Source organism: Theropithecus gelada, chromosome 4 (assembly GCF_003255815.1).
Source record: "Theropithecus gelada isolate Dixy chromosome 4, Tgel_1.0, whole genome shotgun sequence".
Taxonomy (NCBI): domain Eukaryota; kingdom Metazoa; phylum Chordata; class Mammalia; order Primates; family Cercopithecidae; genus Theropithecus; species Theropithecus gelada.
In genome coordinates this window covers 98,156,920-98,168,490 of record NC_037671.1, presented here as the reverse complement: position 1 = coordinate 98,168,490, position 11,571 = coordinate 98,156,920, and positions in this window count along the sequence as shown.

Genomic DNA, 11,571 nt, shown 5'->3' with positions numbered 1-11,571 from the left:
ACGGAGTCTCGCTCTGTCACCCAGGCTGGAGTGCAGTGGCCGGATCTCAGCTCACTGCAAGCTCCACCTCCCGGGTTTACGCCATTCTCCTGCCTCAGCCTCCCGAGTAGCTGGGACTACAGGCGCCCGCCACCTCGCCCGGCTAAGTTTTCGTATTTTTTTAGTAGAGACGGGGTTTCACCGTGTCAGCCAGGATGGTCTCGATCTCCTGACCTCGTGATCCGCCCGTCTCGGCCTCCCAAAGTGCTGGGATTACAGGCTTGAGCCACCGCGCCCGGCTATTCTACATCTTATCTTCCCAATGTTTCATAATATTTCACTGTTGACCACCTCTTTTTTCTTAAAATGTTCTCTCTCTAAGATTATTGGTTCCCTTAGATGATTTTTTCATCTTCCTCCCACCTTCTAATCCACATTCACCAGGGAATAGTACGGTTGGAAGTGAGCTAATTTGGGAACAGTAATTTGTATGTTGAGCGTAGGATGGTGAGAGTGGGAAGCTAGGGGAAAGGTCGGCAGGGAGAGGAGCAGCACATATGGAATTCAGATGAGAGGTGGATAGAGCTCACATAAAGGCAGCAGTCAGGTGGTGCAGAGGAGAGGAAAGGACCAGGTTGAACTATGATTAGGAGGGAGACAACAGCAGGAGACAGTTTTGTACATGGTGAGAAATAGGGATCCAGTTTCATTTTTTCACTCCCATTCACACTACCATACTGTAGGAGGTGAGGAGGGGGAACACCTGAGGCTGATCAGCTCCTAGGCTTGAGTAATGGCATTCTAGGGAGAATCAAATCCACCTGGATGTCTCTCTAGTCCCTGAAAGTTAAAGTCAACCTGTCTAAAATGAACCCCTTTTCATCTTCCTCTCCCAGCTCCTTCCTCCCACCCCCAGTTCCTCCTCCTGACTGCCATTCTGTGAGCAGGATCACCATTTTTCCAATCATCTAGGTTCAAAACCTAGGGTCAGCTCTACCTCTTTTCCTCTTCTATGGGCCATCTTTTGGGAAGCCCTATAGAGTCTATTTCCATAGACTCACTCTCTGCCAGGCTCTCATTTCCATTCATATACCTTAGTAACCAGCTAGACCAGACTCATTACCTCTAGCTAGACTCCTGCAATGTTCTCCTCATGTGGCTTCTCCTCAACAGCCTCTCTGTGCTCTGTGCCACCTTGCATCCCTGCCAAGTCAGCTTACAACACAGCTTCAAGTGCATCTTTCCTCTCCCAGATCCTCAATATTCCACATTGTCTACTAATACTAGCTAGTCTCCTTCCTAGAAATTCAGGGCCCTCCATGATCTGGTTCTAGTAGATGCTTTAAGGCTCACCTTCTGCCCTGTGTTATTGAGCTCTCTGCATGTGGGGCTCTGTGCTAGGTCCTAACTGCATGAGAGACCATGGAGGGAAGGCAAGGGTCACTGGAGCACACGATAAGGGATTTTAGCCCTACTCAGGAGTCTGATTATGCTGAATCCCAAAACGAATTTAGGAATTAGACAGAAAGGCCTAGGACATTAGAAAGAATGAGAGTCATGCTTGTCTTGCCTAGAAGAAAAGCTAGTGTCTAAATCACAGAGGAAAGGGACAAGCTCAAAATGGTAGAGAGGGCACAAGGCAACTAGCTTAAGAACGTGGGAGTTAATTCTAAGGGCAGCAGAAAACCATGGGAAGGTTGTTTTTTTTTTTTTTTTTTTTTTTTGAGACGGAGTCTTGCTCTGTCGCCCAGGCTGGAGTGCAGTGGCCGGATCTCAGCTCACTGCAAGCTCCGCCTCCCGGGTTCACGCCATTCTCCGGCCTCAGCCTCCTGAGTAGCTGGGACTACAGGCGCCCACCACCTCGCCCGGCTAGTTTTTTGTATTTCTTAATAGAGACGGGGTTTCACCGTGTTAGCCAGGATGGTCTCGATCTCCTGACCTCGTGATCCGCCCGTCTCGGCCTCCCAAAGTGCTGGGATTACAGGCTTGAGCCACCGCGCCCGGCCCCATGGGAAGGTTTTAAGCAGGGGTGTGGAAGGATCAGATTTGCCTTTTAAGTTCTCGTTAACTGCTATAGGCGTTTGCTATTGGTTACTTTTTTTTTTTTTTCCCAAAAGCTTTCTCTTACTAAAAATTTTAATCCTACGTTAATTTTTTTTTTTTTTTATCTCTTGGTAAGTTGGGAATTCCAACATTTATTTTTCAAAAGGCTATTTCATATAACGGCCCTCTTGCTTGCCCTCTGTTCTTTAGGACACAATCTGGGAAATGCTGACTTAAAATTTATTTCCTCTGTCTGGGATGCCTCTTTGCCCATTTTCCTGTTGAAATCCAGCTCATCTTGCCAGACCTTGATCCAAGCCATCTTTCTAGTCCTGGCTCAAATGTCAAACCTAGAGTCAGCTTTCTTCATCCCTAAGCCAAGGTTTCTTTCAGATCTTAAAAGGCTACAATTCTAGGCTATCAGAGACTTCTGTCTTTTTTGAACTCCTATAGTGCATGATTGATAAATATCTTGGGCACTCATCAGACTACCTTGTCTTTGAGCAGATGTATGTGTGTCTTCATTCCCCTTTGAAGGCAAGGTTTGGAGGTTATTAGTTTCTAGGCCTTTCTCACATTCCCCACGTCTTTTCCTAATGTTGGGAAAGCGCCTTGTCCAAAGGAGAAGCTTGATTGATGTTTCATTAATTCTCACCCCTTTAGAAGCCACACTCGCACTATTCTAGACCACGTATAAATGCAGCTCCTTTGTATCTTCGGCAGCACGGCAGCCCTCCCAGCCTTGTCTAGGCAGCTGTCAGGGTTCCCTGCCTGCAGGCATGCTGGAGGGAAGACAACCAGGGAGAGCTCTCCCATACTCAGTGCTCGGTTCACTGGGATCCGGAAAACCCTGGCACCCTTCTCTCACCCACCCTATCCCTTTCTCCCCCAGATGGAAGCTCTGGAATGCTTCCTTCAGGGACCTCTGGAAAGCACAGATCAAGCCAGGCACTGAGGAGTGCGTTCGTCTCTCCTCTCAGTGCTCTCTCAGTTTCCCAATTGGTAAGTCAGGGAAGCAAAGATCTGTTTCCTGTTGTGTCTACGGTGTTTTCTCAGCCTGCACCTAAGAATAGGCTTCTTTGGTCAGAAGGGCATGGCAGCTGTGTTTCCCCTTTTGTGACAACGTGTGTGTGGTGAAGGCAAGTGAGGAGTAATGGCTTTTGTCAGGAGTTTGTCCTCCCCCACATCAGTGTCAGCTCGCCTTGCTGGGGCTTGTTCCCCTCACTCCTTGTGGGAAGGACTGTCAAAAGATGTCAAGATGAATTCGCTGCTCCTACTTGCGCCTTTTCTTTCTCTCTGTCTCTCGCCCCCTCTTCTCTTTTGATTCTGTCTTGATGTCATCTCTTCAAAGTATACTACCTGTAAAATATTGATTCACAGCAGGCTGCATCTGCCAGGATCAGATTTCTCCTCTTCTGGCAGCAGTAATAAACTACCACAGACACAGCAGACCTGGTGCCAGCTTCATCGCCGCCTCACACACACATCTGTCTGTCTTTTGCCTGACTCTACATAATGGAACAGCGTCCAGGGACATTTCAGAAGTCGGGAGACCAAGTAGCAACTAGTGGGGATATAAAAGAGCCAGGGTGCCTGTAAACAAAGGATGTAACATGTCTCACCCCAAGCAGCAGATGAATCAGAAGCTCCCTCATTTCCTGATGGCTACTGGAAAAATAGGAAAGGAAACAAAGCCCTCAGTTAACTGCCAACAGTGTAACCGCAATGGTCCTCCACTTCCTTTTCTTCTTCCTTGCCCTCAGTCATCTTGAACCACTTTGTAGAATAGTACTTTGAAGCATTCATAACTTATGAGCCCTGCTGGGCATATCATACCTAGAGGAAGAGCTTATGCAATAGGGGGGACATGAATTTTGTTTGCCTAGGAACCAGAGAATCAATAGAGTTGCAGGGTGGTTAAGAACTTGGACTCTGGACCCAGAGCTGAGTTGGGTACGTGGCTTTGCCGCTTACCATCCATGTGACTTAGGGCAAGTCACTAAACTTACCTATGTCTCAGTTTCCTTGTTGGTATAATGGCTTGCTAGTATGACAAAGTGAATTTATAGTCATAAGGCATTTAGAATACTGCTTGGCACATAGCACTATTAAAATGCTTACTAAATAGACACATACAATTTTCCTGATGGGAGTCAAAAGTCCTAGTTAATGGGAACAGTGTGGACATTCCTCTTCCTTTTAGGGGGGATATAACTAATCCTCATGGAAGTGCTCCTGGGCAGGTAGGCAGCTGGGACATGAGTAACCCTTTGAGGAGCCCAAATATTCTCCTCCTGCCTTGTTTGCAAATGTGCACTGTTCAAAGGTGTCCCACTCTCAGAGAAGGTGACTCTTTATTCAGAAGCTCAGCAGTTGTGGGAAGAGTTTTCTGAACCTCAGTGGTGTGTGCCTCTGTCATTCACATGCTGGCTCGAAGAGGAAAGTATTAAAAAGAGAAGCGGCCATCCAAAGTCAGTAAATCCGTCATCAGAGATGACAGCTGTGGGTTTGCATTCTTGTTTTACTGCGACTTTGAGCAAGTTGGTGAAGGTGGCAGTGGCATCCAGCTCTGGCCTGTGAAGAGTTATGATTTTCGACTGTATTAAGCTACTGAGGGGACCCTACCACTTAGCACCCTCCGGGGAGCCTTCCCTTTTGCAGTAGAGGGAAATTTACCCCTTGTGACCAACTGTTAAGCTTCCTTTGAAGCCTCTTTCAATTCAGATTTGGTTCAGTTCATGATGACTTCAGAGTCAGTGGGGAAAACATTTACGATATGACAAACTAGCAACCTGTATTTTTTATGTACTGTTAGAGAAATCATGGGTCTTTTATACTCGTGTTCTTTTGCTTTCTGTTGGGAGAGATGTCCTTTGAGACCCATCAGTTCCTCACTTTATATTCTTTCTCCTCTTCAAGCCTCAAAGCCTCCCTGCACAGTAGCAGGCTTCCCTTTGATGAGGCAGGCTGGAGAAAGTTTCATCTGAAGCCTGCCAGAGTCAATGGTCTGTGGTCGAAGGGGCACTGCTGAGTCAAGTGAAGCAGACATCCCTTCACCGTGGGGTTTCATTTCTTCAGAATGAAGAGGCTTATTTCCATTCCCCCAAAGGCCTTAAAGGACACTACAATCTCATGGGCTTCATGTGGGCCCAATGTGCCCAGTTTCTCACCTCGACATGCTCCATAGAACTGTCTTGTTCTTCTTTCTACAGGGGTCCTAAATTATTACTTATGTCTTCTCACATTTAGAGCAGGAGATTAGCACTGTGCAAAGAATCCTTGGATATTCAGTGGTGGGATTGTGGGAGACATCAGACTATCTGAACACAAAGAGTAATAAATGAAGTGTCAGCAGGAAGACATAAGGGCTAAATCTTGACCCAGAGCCAAGCTTTGCAAAGGCATATGAAGAATGACTGCCCCCTATACAGAGGGCAGATTAAGGGGGTGCTATTTGGAAACCATGTGTAGGAGCACAGTGGCATGATTAACTACCTAGGTAGGCCTGGAGCTCAGTTCTGCAATTGTGTGGCCTTGGGCAAAATGACTTTACTTCTCTGTGTCTCCAGATCCTCATCTTCAAAATGGGGTGTTATGAGGATGGAATATGATAATTCATATGAAGTGCTTAGTATAGAGACTGGCACATAGTAAGACTCAGATTAGTGTTAGCAGTGTTACAATGCCTCTTTTTTTATAAAGAGACATTGTAGAGTAAGAATTCCTGAAGATATAATCCCTTGAGACCACCACAGAAAATCCGTGGAAAAGAGCTCTTTTAAAAGCCAATTAACAAAGAATTCAAAATTTACCGTTGGTTTTTATTCATCAAGCAAAATTGTCCGCATTCTTCTTCCTAGTTACAGTTTCTGGCAAGCAGTAGGCATTCAATAAATACTTATTGAATAAACGAATAGCAGTCTTACAGGTACACCTGTGAGCTCAGTGATCATCAGTAGCTTAAGAAAATTTACCATCAGGTCCACTAATTACAACTTTATTGTTCCTTTCAATTACAAAGAATCTTTCTGTTGTTTACTTTGTTCTTTTGCATCTCTGGGGCTTGGGAATCTGTGTTAATTTGCATAACTGTGTTAACCTAAATCATGTCATCCAGTGTTTCCTGTGCATTCAGTTAACCAATACACAATCTTCCATATTTCACTAAGCGGTGTGGTTTAGTCACTACCATGATGACCTGAGAAAGAACAAAATAGACTAGAACGATATAGTGTTGTAAGTGTTCAGACAGATGTAACTAGAAGCCACAATGGAAATACAAGGGAAGAGAGCTTTATCTGCCTTGTGACTGTGTGCATGGCGATGGAAGGAATTCAGGGGTTTTCTACAGATGGTGGCATCAAACAGTAAGGGATTGCATTTCAATGACTAAGTGGGCCCTGTGGTGAGAAAAAGTGTAGACTTACTAAGCATTTAATGAAATATACTCTGTTACAAGGGGATGGAAATTCTAGGATGAGGAAGTGGGATGCTCAATACCCAAACTTGTAAAACATAAAGCAAAAAGTAGCAATGAGTCTCTTTAACAATTTTTTTTTTTTTTTTTTAGATAGAGTCTTGCTCTTGGCATCCAGGTGGGAGTGCAATAGTGTGATCTCGGCTCACTGCAACCTCCGCCTCCCAGGTTCAAGTGATTCTCCTGCCTTAGCCTCCCAAGTAACTGGGACCACAGGTGTGCACCACCACACCTGCCTAATTTTTTGTGTTTTTTAGTAGAGATGGGGTTTCACCAGGTTGGCCAGCCTGATCTTGAACTCCTGACCTCAGGTGATTCACCCACCTCGGCCTCCCAAAGTGCTGGGATTACAGGTGTGAGCCACCACGCCTGGCTGAGTCTCTTTAACTTTTAGAAGCAATCTGGTTCTGTGATTTTCTTGCTGGAATGTCAGTGAAAATTTGGAAAGCAGAGTGATGGGGAAAAATGAGTCTTTTATGACTAACTAAAGTTCTAGCTTCTGGTGGCAGGAATTAACCAAAGAAGGTAAAGATATTGTGTAGGGCACTTTTCTCATAGCTTCTATTTTGAGACAGAGAGAGAGAGTGCTTTATTTTATACTGATTGGCTAATATCTGTTGAAGAACAATGCCAAGAGTTAAATAAAATATCAGTCGATCTCTTTTATTAATAACATCGAGGTAGGACACACAGTGCTTGCCGTATTACTTAGGAAATTGCTCAGATAACAAAAGCCCTTTTACTTCATTAGTAAACATGGACAAGGGTATTTGAGTCACAGGGAAGCTAGTTCAGGTAATGACCCAGCATCTGCGATGGTAAAAAGAAGTGAGGAATGATTGGAAAGCAAAGGGAAAACTCATTTGAAGAAGAGCAGGAATCAATAATGTTAGCTAGCATGTTTACTGGTCTGTAAAATGAGGGGTTGGGGGCTGGAATGAGTCCAAGGTTCTTGCCAGCTTTGGCATATCGTGGTCCTATGGATCCACAACAGAGCAGACAGGTGATAGAGGGAACTGCCTGGCTTATCAATTAAAACTTAACTATGTTCTTCTTTTCAAGAATTGAAGGCTCCACAAACAATGTTCCAACTTACAGGAACTTTTAAAGTTAAACATAAAAATATAACAAAATACAGTCAAAAATGACAGACAACAAAAGAAATGCCATACCATCAAACTTGAACACATATGCCATTTTCTCTGGGACTGAGATATTTGAAAAGTGTATTCAATCTTTGGGACATTGAATAAATTTAGTATGCTATTTCTTTGTCATACTAAAGAGTATCCACTAAAAGAGTAGATAATTTTTCTGGAAACTTCAATAACATATAGTCATGGAGAAGCTTTGGTAATGAGAAACTACTTCAAAGTGAAAAATAAGGTAAGTGCATGTCATGGGTTCCTGAAAATCGTTATGTTCAGTTGAACGCTTTGGAAGAGAGAGACATTCACCAAATTCTATGTTTTTCACCCATAGTGTGACACTGGAAAGTGACTGCCCAATTGTGAACCTCATTACCAAGGCCCTTGCCTCTTGCTAGGATCATGTGACTATTCTTGCCAGGGGACTATTAGTGGGAGGGAACATACATCATTTATTGGCCTAGAATGTAAGAATAGAATATGCCTTCATCACAGTCTGTACTCTTTTGACCAGATGTAGCGGACTCAGCAGCCCTGGGGGATGGCAGAACCCTGGACGAAGCCTGGATGAAGCTGGATCCTTCTGGCTTGAAGAAAATCTACCCATCTACCAGAAACCCTGCGTAGTGCTGGTAAATGAAAAAGAAATAAACTTCTATTGAACTTTTGAGGGTTTATTTGTTATAACGATTACCTGATTGATGTAGATGCCAAATCCCTCAGTCTTGTACAAGATGGTAAATTAGATCATTAGACAGAAACACACATACTATGATTTATGAATGATGGAGCCTATTGGAAAACCTGACATTTCCTGTGGCCTATTAAGAAAGAGGAATCAGTAATCCTTTTTTTTTGTGGTGGTAAGCTCTTATAAAATGACTGGGGTGCTTCAGTTTGCTTCTTGTCTAAGTCAATGTGGGACATTTTGCTTCTGCCATTCAGAAACATCAAAGTGTTATTTCTTTTTTTTTTTTTTGAGTTGGAGTCTCTGTCACCCAGGCTGGAGTGCAGCGGCACAATCTTAGCTCACTGCAACCTCCGCCTCCCCGGTTCAAGCAATGCTTCTGACTCAGCCTCCGGAGTAGCTGGGACTACAGGCACACGCCACCACATCTAAGTTTTTTGTATTTTTAGTAGAGATGGAGTTTTGCCATGTTGGCCACGCTGGTCTTGAACTCCTGACCTCAAGTGATCTGCCCACCTCTGTCTCCCAAAGTGCTGGGATTACAGGTGTGAGCTACTGTGCCTGGCCAAAGAGTTGTTTCTTAATGATTGCCAGCTTGATTTCAGAGAGAGACACAAGTTTCTGACTTTTCTTTAACTGTACTTGATGAAAAGGGGTAAGTACGATTGGTACATAGTGGGCAAAAAAAAAAAAAGCTTAATACTCAGGAAATAGAAAATGCCATTCATTTTGTACTTCATAAAACTAAAAAATGAGCCACAGGATGTTCAACTATCAATAAATAAACACATTACATTTTTTGTTATTGCTAGTGTTACAAAAACACAATGGACCAAATAACATGTGCAATAGATATACCTGCTAGTCGAAGGACTTTTCTGTTAAAACCCAATCTCCCCCTTTTGATTGGTACTCACTATTCTTTGCAGCTGCCTGCAGTCAGTACACTCTAAAGACTGAGCTAAAATAAACCCAATAGACAAACATTCTCATGTAATCTTAAAGACAGAAGTCTATATTCTTGTGAAGTTATATAAACAGCACCATTTTAAAAATTAGTAGAAAATCGATCATAACTAATGGGCATGGGAAATATTGATCACTATGAAAAAATTTGTATGGTGAAACAGTTAAATTAGTGTGATGAAAAGATGGAGGAAAAAGGCAATTACAGCCAGGATAGTTATAGACTTGTCAATATATTAAATATATCAGCTAGTTTACACAAAACTAATAATATCTCTCCTAAGGCATAGATGAATGTTTCCAGCCACATCTGTGCTCAGAACACATCAGTGAGCCCTACTCTCTTTCTCTGGGATGACTTTTTTTCTATGTAATTTAGAGAAGCCTTCATCAGTCAATGCCTGCTTCATTCAACTTCTTGTTTGTGTGAAAAAGATTAAATATGAAATCATTATTTTTTGAAAGTCTCCAGAGAAACTCAGTATACATTATAGTAGACTCTTAAAATTTTATTTTCATTTTCTTTCTTAAAAATTGGGGATATTTAGAAATAAGTGTCACCAAGGCCAGGACTGGGGGAGGGGGTGAAGTGCTGAGGATGCAAAATTAAAGGAATAATTCATTCTCACCCTACACGTGCATGCCCTGGAGAGTGAGCTCCTCTTTAAATCTGGAGCCTTAGACCCTTCATGCACCTCATCCTAGTACCATTCCTGAGTTCCACAGATAAACTAGCGTGAAAGGTGCACACCTGAGGTGTACAGAGCAACCTGTGATTGCTCAAACTGAGTTTCTGTCTATGTTTGGGTATTTGGTAGTAACTTCCTAATGAGAAATGCAGGGAAATCAGCTGCAATGTCAAGGTGAGTTCCTGCTGAGCAAATGACACCAGGGAATAAAAGCTCCTCTTTTGGTCTTTGCTTGAATAATAATAATAATAATAAAAAAGACCTATAATTGGATTTCCTTAAAGACTCAGAGAACTAACATCTTTATAACTTTTCAGATTGAAAGGTAGTCCTTTTGAATTCTATTAACTTTGCAGCCTACATTTTTTAGAAAGTAAGATTATGTCGCTTCTGAAGGAAACCAGGAACAATGAAGTGAGCAATATTTGCATTTGCAAGTTATTCTGTGTTGGCAGATTGTCATCTTTTGTAGAAATATCACAATTTTTCAAAAGGACCACTTTGAAGATGAAGAATTATATTTAATCATTTTTGGGGTTGTTAATAAAAAAGTCATTTTGAATGCCCACTTTGACAATCAAAGATCTCATTGCCCTCTAGTATGGAGCAGCCCACTTCAGGTAACCACATTGCAACCAAGGGTACCATCCCCCTCTCATCTTTAACTCTGGGAGAACAATAGTCCCCATTCACACCTCTGCCACTTAGGTTTCTAAAGTGTTCCTTTTAGCAGAGAAATGAGAACTTGGTTATCTAGGAAATTTTAGTAGTCAGACATTTAAAGAAATAGCAGCTAATAGTTATAGTAGAAAAGAGTAGTTTGCAAACTGCATGGACAGACCAGAATATTGTACTTTTATAATCTTATAATCTCCTATCTTAGTTTAAAATTCTAAGCCTCAATGACCTGTTAGAGGTGAGAAAGAGTTGGCTATACTTGGTCACACGTGAGAAAACAAAATCTCTGAAACAGCTTTTACTGCTTACAGAAGTTTCAAGGAATCAAGATTGACAGACTGAGATTTCATTTTTAAAAAACTAGATTTTCACATCATATGAAAGATGGTGGTTGTTTTCATACCTATGTAATTAGACATAGCAATTTTGTAGTCTGGGAAGGGCTGAGCAGGCAATCCTAAATGCAACTGCTATATTGAATGCATGATGTCTAGGATAGGATAAAATCCTACTCTGTGTTTGCTTCTCTTGCTCCTTTAAAATTTGGGCTGTGGGGAGAATCGTCAACTGCCCTTGGATGGAAGACCCCGTAACTTATTCTCAGACTCAAGTAAAAGATTGGTATATGAGCACTTTAAGCTAAAAACAAAGTCTTGATTCAGGAATTAGAGTTTCTGGCACAAATATTAAACTATTGCTTTAATCCTGTTTTAAAGCTAAGACTTACTTATTTCCTGAATGCCCACTCCCATGCTAAGACTTATAGTTAACTTACTTCATTCCCCATTGACTAGCTGCTTTTCATCTGCACTATGGTCAAAACTAGGGGACAGAGGAGAGGTGAGGAGAGAGAGTAGTTTCCTGGTTCTTCAGAGTCCCGTCACAGGGGGCTCCTCTCCTAGG